We start from the raw sequence: 10,215 nt of genomic DNA, 5'->3' as shown, positions 1-10,215 counted from the left end.
ACATCAGGCCAGAAAGCCGACGGCCCTGATTAGTTTGGCACGTTTCCTCATGGACTTCTAAATTAGGGAACGATAAAGGAACGCCATTTTCGTGGTCCCTTCGGAGGTATTTCTGATCGGGCCTCTGTGGAGACAGATGAAGGTAATATTTCATCTTCAATAACCCCCGTTCCTCGTGCCATGGCCTCTTTCTGCGTTTTGGCAGGGAAATTTGACAAAATATTGGACCGATGGTACGAGTCGCACTACGGGGCGACGTCGCCTGAAATATTGGGGAAGATTTGTCATTCTGAACTGTAACGATTTGTCGAAATGGATGACACACTACAGCAATTATGATACATCGAATGGGTTATCTGGGTGAAACGATGATCCCATATTTCTTAACTGCCTTAGAGTGGGATGTGTAGTCCCTTTAGCAAATCGTTCAGCTTGAGAGTTGTAATATCTGTACGACATATTATCAATATACTTTCAATACAGACTAAGATAGATTACAACGAGCTTGTAGTGATTTATGTACATTTACATATATAATACAAAATATTTCTAAATCAACTAATCGTCTACAGTGTGTACAACTTTATTACAGTAAATTCATAAAAGTGATTATGTAATATCGTTATGAATCTCTAATAATAAAATCACATTGAAGGAGTAAAAAATATTAAAATACGACATATGTGTAAATATAAAGTATCGATTTCAAACCCTCCAAGTGACGAGAGTTATACGATATTGTATAATAGTACAAAACAAACACATGTGCCCGGGTCTTCATTCACAAACAATCACGAAAGCTGATACTTGAAATATGGTTGCCTGGCATTTGAGAGCACGTGTGGACAGGTTTCAGTGTTCAACTTACCTGCGCTCGGATATATCAGTTTCTTTGTTGACCAGGTGTTTAGTAATTTGCATAATTGTTCAGGTGATAGTTTTTTGTTGCTGTGGTATGCACTTACCGAACAACCAGCAACATGAGCTACAGTGTCAGTGTATGGTTATATTTGCATTTAGAACTTAACGATTTAGCATATTGTGACAAGATTGAACGTTTTCATACATAAACACAAAAACGTACATTACAGCATATTTTGTTTAATTTAAAAAACAGTTAAGTTTGTGCATTTATTTAACCATGTTTTGTCCAGTCTATATCAATGTTATAATTGTTAATCTGGGTTGTATACCTTTGACAATGCATGGGAACAGCAGTCTACTTTCAAATTCCTAAAGATATTTCTGTTTGAATAACTAACTACACGATATATGAATTTTTTACATGTGCTTTTAAGCATGTAGTGAAACATATGGTTCCTTAAGTAGACCATACATTATATAAAAAATGAATTCCATTTTCAGCTTTATTCAATGATTAATTCTTCTACCAATAAAAATAGTTATTAAGTTGTGTTGTATCATTAGTAATATCTATTCAATTGTCGTGTGTTACAGAAGAGAGTGGCAGTGCCTCTCTTTTGAGATGCATATACTTCAAATGTTTTTTCTCGATATTAAATGTTGATTAATATGCAAATTGTTAAATAGACACCGTATATTATTGGAGCCCACGCACATAGAGACAGCATTTTCTTAGATGCTATGGCATTGTTTGAGAAACAAATAGATAGCTGTTTACGGTCCCGTTGTATGGGGGAAATCCCGCGTGACTGCAACTCGTCATTAATTTTATATCGGCCCCGATTATCCCAGAACCCCACAGGTTTAGTTTCAGATTTCAAAACTACCTTTATTACTGTTTACCAATGAACCAAAGCTGCAGTTTCCGCTTACAAACCTGAGTGTGTTAATTATTTAAAAACGACAAATATTTCAGGTGTAGTGATCCTATTTCAAATAGAATATTAGCAACCCGTCAACGAAGATCGGACGGTACGGCTGCTAAACACCGCTGAAATGTAACAGGCTTCACCTTTCCTCATCGATCGCTGTCAATCAAAAGTGAAGATGATATCGATTAGGTTAATGTTGGCGTGTCCTGAATTAGAGTGGTCAGGGTCATTCATTGACCACGAGTCTACGGCTGTTTGGAGAGATTCATTTTATGTTGCGGGAATGTTGCACGGACAAATCACATTAGCAAAATAACAAGGATATGATAAAAAAAACAATCGGGGACTCGTTACTGACACAATTCAAAGAATATGTGCAAGTTCAGTGAAAGAAATTAGTTATTCCTTTGTATCGGCTGACAAAAGTCACACATGAAAATAATAAACCAAAAGTAAAATATGAATTATCATATTCTTCGAACGTATTTATCTCAATCGAATAATGCAGAAAGCAACGCTTGTTGATAATCGCATATATGGATTTTACACTACAGAACTGCACACTGCCTTCGTGACCGCTTTAAAAGTATATGATATATTCCACGAGACAAAGAAGACGTATATGAAGTATTAAATTTCATACACGTCATATACTCTCAATATGACAGGATGGACATAAAAATGCAATGTAACAGAATTATGAAAAACGTCATCAAATAGGACAATCAGCGTTATCAATAGTGCCCGTAACACCAATTCCCGAATTTCATTGTTTCATAATAGACAAATGAATTGATATTCACTCAGTATTTTGTACAATATAGATTATAATTACATCCTAAACCCATGTTTCAATTCGGGTTTTTGCAGATGATTAACCGATAACTCGTATTTTTTCAAACAATGACTTATCTCGTAAAGGGTATTTATGTATTTTAACAGATGAAATATGTACCCTCTTATATTAAAATATGTTTTAACCAAATACTCTTCAGGTTATTTAGGATTTTTTCCAAACTTTTTCTGTACGATTTTTTTTATTTATGTTTACTGATCATTTGCATATTGTCCCTTAAATCCATTACTACTGGCACCAGTCGTGTTTTGAGTCAATTTTTTTTAAAATGGAAATATTAATGCAATCACACAGCTATGAATTTCGTGACAGAATAATGCCCAACCAATAAACGTATAATGGCATTTTACCCGTCTATTTGCGGTATAGCTGTATCGCTATAGGAATTTAGCAGTACTGGACAGCAACAGCGAAAGACTCGCACACAATTCCTCCTGACACTGTATGCATATATTTTCCGATCCGTTGCTGGTAGCGATTGTATGGGATACCTTGTCTTCGCCAATGAATATTTGATAAATTGTCATTCATTTGCTAATTATATGGGTTGGCGCACTTTCACGATGCGACGGGACTTTCGTTTGGTGAGAGTAAATTATGACAGTTTATGAATATTTCATATTTTGGCGGCCCTAGCTGTCGCCCTTTGCCGAGTTTTCATCGCCCATGTGTGAGATATTCAGAGATTGTTTAGACAGGTCTTTATATTAAACCACTTGGCTATGGAATTAGCAAATCAGCAATCATATTCATTTCTGTCCTGTTTACAGGGTTAATTTGTAAAAACAGAGAATCTGTTACAAAACTATTTCAGGTGCACAGACGCTAAATAACAAAATCGATATGAACATCATGAATTATTTTCATCTGTTGCTTGTTCTGGATAACTGTTGTATCGATAGGTATATCAGTTGCAGGAAGTCACAAAATTGACATGTATAGGATGTACGGAATTCAACACTTTATACAACTTATTTATGTTTAATCGTGAGACATTTCAACCTTCTGTGCCATTGCAAATTAAGACCCTCTTGTGATAGATCCTTAAAAATTATCACGAAGTGTTTAATATGTTAAAAATATATTTGCTTCAAATCCATTTAAAGAAGGTATAACCTTTCATTACAATGTTTATGCAACATGTTAATATCCTGTGAATATTATAGATCTTTACTTTTTTGCGTTAATTTTAGGGATAATGGAATTTCGGGAAAATATTTTGCAAATATTCTTTATGACCCTATTGTATATTCCCTCACACCAACATACTTTAATTTCATATATTCCTTGTGCTCAGACAGCGCTGAGTTCTAACCAATTTAGTACCCAAAGACCCCGACGTTTGGGTTCACCCAGGAGGGGAGTCTAACTCATGAACACTAATCCTGAAATACTTACCTCCCTTGTGTAAGCATTGTCAACTGTCAAGCACAGAAAGCGTCTCTCAAGACACCGGTTTGTTTTGTTAAGCGTCATTTAAATATCCATTACAACGACACGTACAAACACAGCCAGACACTGCAAATTGCTGAGAGTAATTGCCGTTGTCCATATCGTATTACAAGTCGTTTTTTCGTCAATTGCGTACCTATTCTCTCTACTTACGTTGGTGCCACCATGTCCACAACGGTGACACGTGGTTAAAGATGTGTTGTGGTAATTTCATATCTGATAATGATATAACTAGGGTGATATTTCATACGTATTAATACAGCATTCATCATTGCGGTACAAACCAATAATGTTGTCTTTCTAGATGTATTAATGATTATTAAAACTGACAAGGTAGTTGTTCGGATTCAATTAAATACTCTAATAGATTCGTACTCGTTGTCACAATACAATGTCATGTGTGCCGTGTTTTCTATTTTTATCTTACATGGCGGTTTTTTTTAGCATGAAACATGATGCAAAGGTGATACTTCGTTAACGGATAAACCATTCGGAGCAATATAAAGCAATAATATTATACTCCTGAATGAATACAAATGAAACAGATCAATTACATGCACATGTATACAAACATATGCAGTGCATGTATACATTTGATAGGCCTGGAATTGACCGTATCTAATATATTTATGTATGTATTCACACATTTATCCCAAATTTATTACTCTCATATGAATACTAACATGTTTTGTTGTGTTTCAGCGCATTGAGAATGGATACGTTCAGAAGACACATGACATTAATTGTCACAGGACTCACTAAAGAACATTCAGGTAAAATAGTTTTTTTCCGAATTTGATATTGCCAAATCGAGTTGTACCTGAAAACCTCAATCAATTTGGCACGAATATATAATCTGTCCGCCATGAACTGAAACCTACATCACTGAACCGTATGTGCCAAGCGTTCGGTTAAAACCCTTGCAGCGCTGTACACAACCTGTTTCAAAATTATTTTTAAAAACCCGTCTGTGTATGTATTAATGGGAGAGTCATCTACGTGGGGTGACTTTTCCACCTCATTGACAACTTACGTAATAAAATATTTTAAAACCAAAACACACCTTTATATATATCGATAAAAATATATCCAGGGACGTAAAGTACATTGTACAGGTGCACATGGGCTTTTTTAATATTATCTCGAGACTGGGAGCAACCCAAGAGGTGTTCTACATCCCTATTTGTCAGTGTTGAAGTCGCACCCGTCACTCATGCTTTGTATATTACTTGTCCTCGTCTCACCCTGTGTCTCACTGACATTGCAAGCCTGTCTCTGACCTGAGCCATCCTTCATGTTGATACCCAGAACTAACAGTGAGCTTCAGAGCAATCACACTCGTGGTAAGGAGTCAGCGAGGTGTCAAGCTCGGGTCCTCCACGTGACAAGACGTAATTTAAGCGTGTTCTGTATCCCACGACATAGTGCTTTGTCCTACCGTAGTACGTATGTGTTTGGGACAGTGGAATGACTTCGATTGCCTTGTCACCCATCTTTTGTCCTCGGAAGAACCTCTGTTATTTGACTGTCATCAAACAGTCTTTTTAAGGCCTGCAATAATCGCCCGGTCAATCACAACTGGACAGGCATACTCAAGCTTGGAGTAGAACAATAGGCATTCATTCCAGCTCACGTCCTCCTCGTAGGCTGAGCATGACCAGGAATCCATACTGCTAATTTCCTCATTTCTGGCCTGTGCCATGTTGACGCGAGATGTGAGATATCTATGTACAGCCTTCAGACCTTTAAAGTCGTTTTTTTAATGAAAACTCGTCCTTCATACCTTTCCCTAAGAGGAAATTCGCCAATTGTCTGGCTGTAAAACGTTTTGAATCATGCCTACGACTTAATGATGCCTTAAAATACGTTAAGACCTTCTTGAAACAATAACCATTAACACACAAAACACTTCAAACTGTTCCAGTATCATTTGGCTGTTTAAAACACCATTTAATCCATATCTTTGCTATTGATGCTTTGTGTGAAATCAGTTTCATCACAGCTATATGATGCAATGTCTTTTCATCAATTGTAAGTGATTAGGGAGAGAACGAATGATGTCAAAAACAACGCTTTGATGATGCTACTGAAGGCTGCATCATTTGTCTCAATGAAGTACACTAGTGATCCCATATTTCATTCGGCTGATGAGCTCGGAGAGGATGTTGGTACAGTCAGCATTATGAAATCCTCCCACCGTCCCCACGGACATCACGCACGTGTTGGGCGTGCTACACAGGAGACTAGCATTGTTGTGGTTGGTGTGTGTTACTGTCGGCGTCTTCAGATTATAAAGCAATATATTTCGGATTATGATATGGACTTCAGTACATGTGCTATTGACACCTTAGTCTGGGTATAATGTTTACTCAGCTGAAGATTCTATAAATGTCTGATTATGTTACAAAACAGGTCTAGATTTGTTGTGAGGGTATTTTGTGATATTCTGACGTGTCATTTATGAAAAACAATATAAACAATACAATTAAAAACAAAATGGATAAAATGTGTGTACTTGGGATTTTTACTTATGTACGAGAAACACTATATATAAACATGTTGACACGGGTATGTTTAAATGTGTTCAATTCCGCATGCCCTTTAAATGATTAATTTAATAAATTACTTCATACAGTTTTCTTCACGAAAGTACATTCGCATCCCTAAAGTCTCGATGGTCATTTTCAGCCCATTTTAAGTCCATTAAAACAAAATCAGCCAGTTTAAAGTGCCATTTTTATAACATTGTTTAGAATCAAATATCTTGAGTTCCAAAAAGTGCTTTCTCCGTTGCGATACCAGTGGAACAAATTAGAAAAAGCGGGATTAATCACGTTTACGAATCTTTGATCTCAAAATTCCAATTTCGGCATAATGACTTAAGATTAAGGTGCCTATTTGGAGGAATTGGTTGATTTCAAGGGCGATTTGACCAAACGGAGAGACGCTTGTTTTCGCTGTTATCTCCTGAAACCCATCCCTTTGATATGAACAAGTGTTTTGCTTCCTCCTGACAACCCTAAACCCAGATGGACAACTCCAGAGAAATACCTTAAGATGGCACCTTAGTCTGCTCTGAAACCGTAAGAAAACGTGAAATTGACGCTATGCGGACCGTACGGTATTTTGATTACTTCGTTTGATCATTTGTAGGAGTTGAGGTCACTGGAATACCATAATCCGATATGCTGATATATGAAAGATGGCTTTAGAATAATGTTAATAAGTCTACTAACATCACTCAGACTCTTGGTGTTGTTGATAGTGTCGTTACTTTGAACTTGAAACAAGTAAAACATGGTACTCAGTGGAAGACATACATGCTCATATTAAACAAGCGAAACAAGTAAAACGCCAAATGTTCTTTATCGACTAGTTGGTTATTTACCGTATGGAACAAGTACTATGCTAATGTTGACATTTCAACATATCGTGGCTAATTCAAATTTGGACGATGTCTTCACTTTCTGTCAGTTCCTGATCTGTCCTTGTCGAACTAAAAACAATCCACAGAGATGATGAAACGTCTGGATGCCACGTTGCTTCTTTCAGTGAATATAATAGCAGGTAAATTTATCATGCATCACATGTCATGAGTATTTTTCAAATTTCTTACATAACTGTTTCTATAGGCTAACTATATTGTTGGATTCCAATGAGATACCTCCCAGGGCATCACACAAATGTTAGTAAATTCCCCTGGAATATTGTCTCAGGTAGTCAGTCTCCGAAGACATTCGTCTCTCATTGTCCACAACCATTGCTCAAAATCTCGGCGTTCCACGATGTTGAATCCAAGACTCTAACAGAGCAACGCCGTCAATAATTGATAGGACAAGACGTTCCCTCGATTTCGATCTTAAATTATACATATTATTGTTTCCTTACGACTTGTTCTTTCATTCATAACGAAAGCCATTTCACTCAGCGGCTTCAAGGGAAGCCAATTCGTCACATATTGCTAAGGTAGACAACTGATTCAATAACAAAGGCAGGCAATTTCCCATGAGCGTCATAAAAAATTAACCCAAAAGTACGAGTTCCCACGTCGATGGTGACTACCAACATACGACAAACGGTTCGTTCTCGTTTGAAACGGCTAACACTTAAAGGAAGGAGGTGCATTCATGCATACAATGAATACCTAATTACTGAACTGGTGGGAAAAATACTACTCAATTGCATTCGTAACCATTGTTCTTGGCCTTGTATTCAGTGTTCCTTCGTTTGCTAACAAACCCTATTCATTGTCTTCATGGAGAATGTTTACAGTTGTCATGATACTGTACATCGGTACATGTTGAACCATCACGAGTGAGTGAGTGAGATGTCTAATGCCTCTTTGAACAGCATTCCAGTTATGTTGGATGAAAGCCGACAGTGATGAAGGTGTCAGACTTTTACAACTTTGGTCCAGGGGTATGGTTCTGGCAAATCCAGAAGCCAAATCGAGACGAAAATAGGCTTCTTGCATACCCACGAGACGAAACTGCTTATCTAATTGCGGCGCCTTTGACGACCGTTGCAGTTTGTCTTCAAATTGCTGTGTATGTCCAAACGCGTAGGGATAACATATCAGAGCTGCAACTGGATCAGCCTCCAGCCAACAGTTTCCGCTTTACAGTAATGACACCAGGTGTCGAGAAACGGTAGTCTATTAACAGAATCTGTGGTATTCACATTTAAGCTAGCAATGTCATTGAAGTAGCCATACTCGTATCTGAAACAAGCTAAGGACTGCGTAAGAGTGAGTTTAGTTTTTCGCCGCACCCAGCAATATTACAGCTATATGGCGGCGGTCTGTAAATAATCGAGTCTGGACCAGACAATCCAGTGATCAACAGCATGAGCATCGATCTGCGCAATTGGGAACCGAGGACATGTGTCAACCAAGCCAGCGAGCCTGACCAACCGATCCCTTTAGTCGCCACGGGTTACTGAAGGTACATTCTAACCCGGTCCTAGTCGGGTAAGAAAGATCGTGAACAGAATGGAGTCTTTTGTTCATCAACCTTCAGTTGTGTTCGCGATGCAGGTCAGCACGCCCTGCCCTACTGGTAGTTCCACAGATGTGTTCCTGCATCCGGAAACCTGCCTGCCAAAGTAGCACAGAGGTCTGTTTATTGACCGAAAAATAAAAGTAAATACGCTGATAAAATTGGAATGTTACCATAATATTATTCCCTTCATTCAAACAGCAAGCCTGCCCTGCACATTTCCCTGCAACCGTTCACCCACACGTCAAAGCAAGAATACGCCAGGGTTTAAAAACTGTTCCTTTATGTAGCATAAAGAGCAACGTCTTGTGCAGCATATACGTGTTATCTGTCTCTGAACCAACAAGTCCCTCGCTCCACTACACATCTTTATGGTTAATAAAGTTACAATAAATTCCTGTCGGCAATTTTACACCGTGAAGATTCCCCTGTATCTTGAGCGGTAACCCCTTGTTTTCTCGTAACAAGTCAATTGTCGGGGTTTTGTAGAAATTTCATTCACGTTTATTCCAGGTTATGACCCGGAAAGGTTGTCATAAAACCAAACTCCAAGAGCCATGAGGTTTTTCTTTGGGATTTAGTCCACAACCCATCTGGTTCAGCGGGTAGCCACAAAGGTGTAAAATTTCAATTAAGCAATGACGAAACTTTGAAAAACGCTTAAGCGGACATAAAACTGACATGTGGTATATAGCGTGTTATGCGGAGATTGCGACGTGACGTTGACAGCGTGAATCGTTATTTCTAAGAACAGTTGCTGTGCGGAAGCATGAGACCATGTAATGGCGACGTTTCGTATTGGCCGCAAATGCCTTAAATTTGCTGACACAACAGTTGGGTGAATTCACCTATTCATATTTGTTTGATGACTTGCTTTAAATGGCATTCTTGCATTTTCTTTAGTTTTTGTATGGTTTGGATGCCATCACATTTCGTGCATATACTTATTTTGCATTTACGTTTAAGTCCTGAACTTAAACAATTGCTTGTGAGAAGTTAATTCTTTGATAAACCTTACTCCAGTACGTTCTGAAACGACAGCAAGAATGATGCCTGGCAGAAATATGATTATGAAGTGGCTATTTCTGTTCGTACGTGTAACTCTGTGGCTTTG

The sequence above is a fragment of the Haliotis rubra genome, unplaced genomic scaffold (genome assembly GCF_003918875.1).
Source record: "Haliotis rubra isolate DU_JTF1 unplaced genomic scaffold, ASM391887v1 Scf452, whole genome shotgun sequence".
NCBI lineage: Eukaryota > Metazoa > Mollusca > Gastropoda > Lepetellida > Haliotidae > Haliotis > Haliotis rubra.
This window is presented reverse-complemented; position numbering follows the sequence as displayed.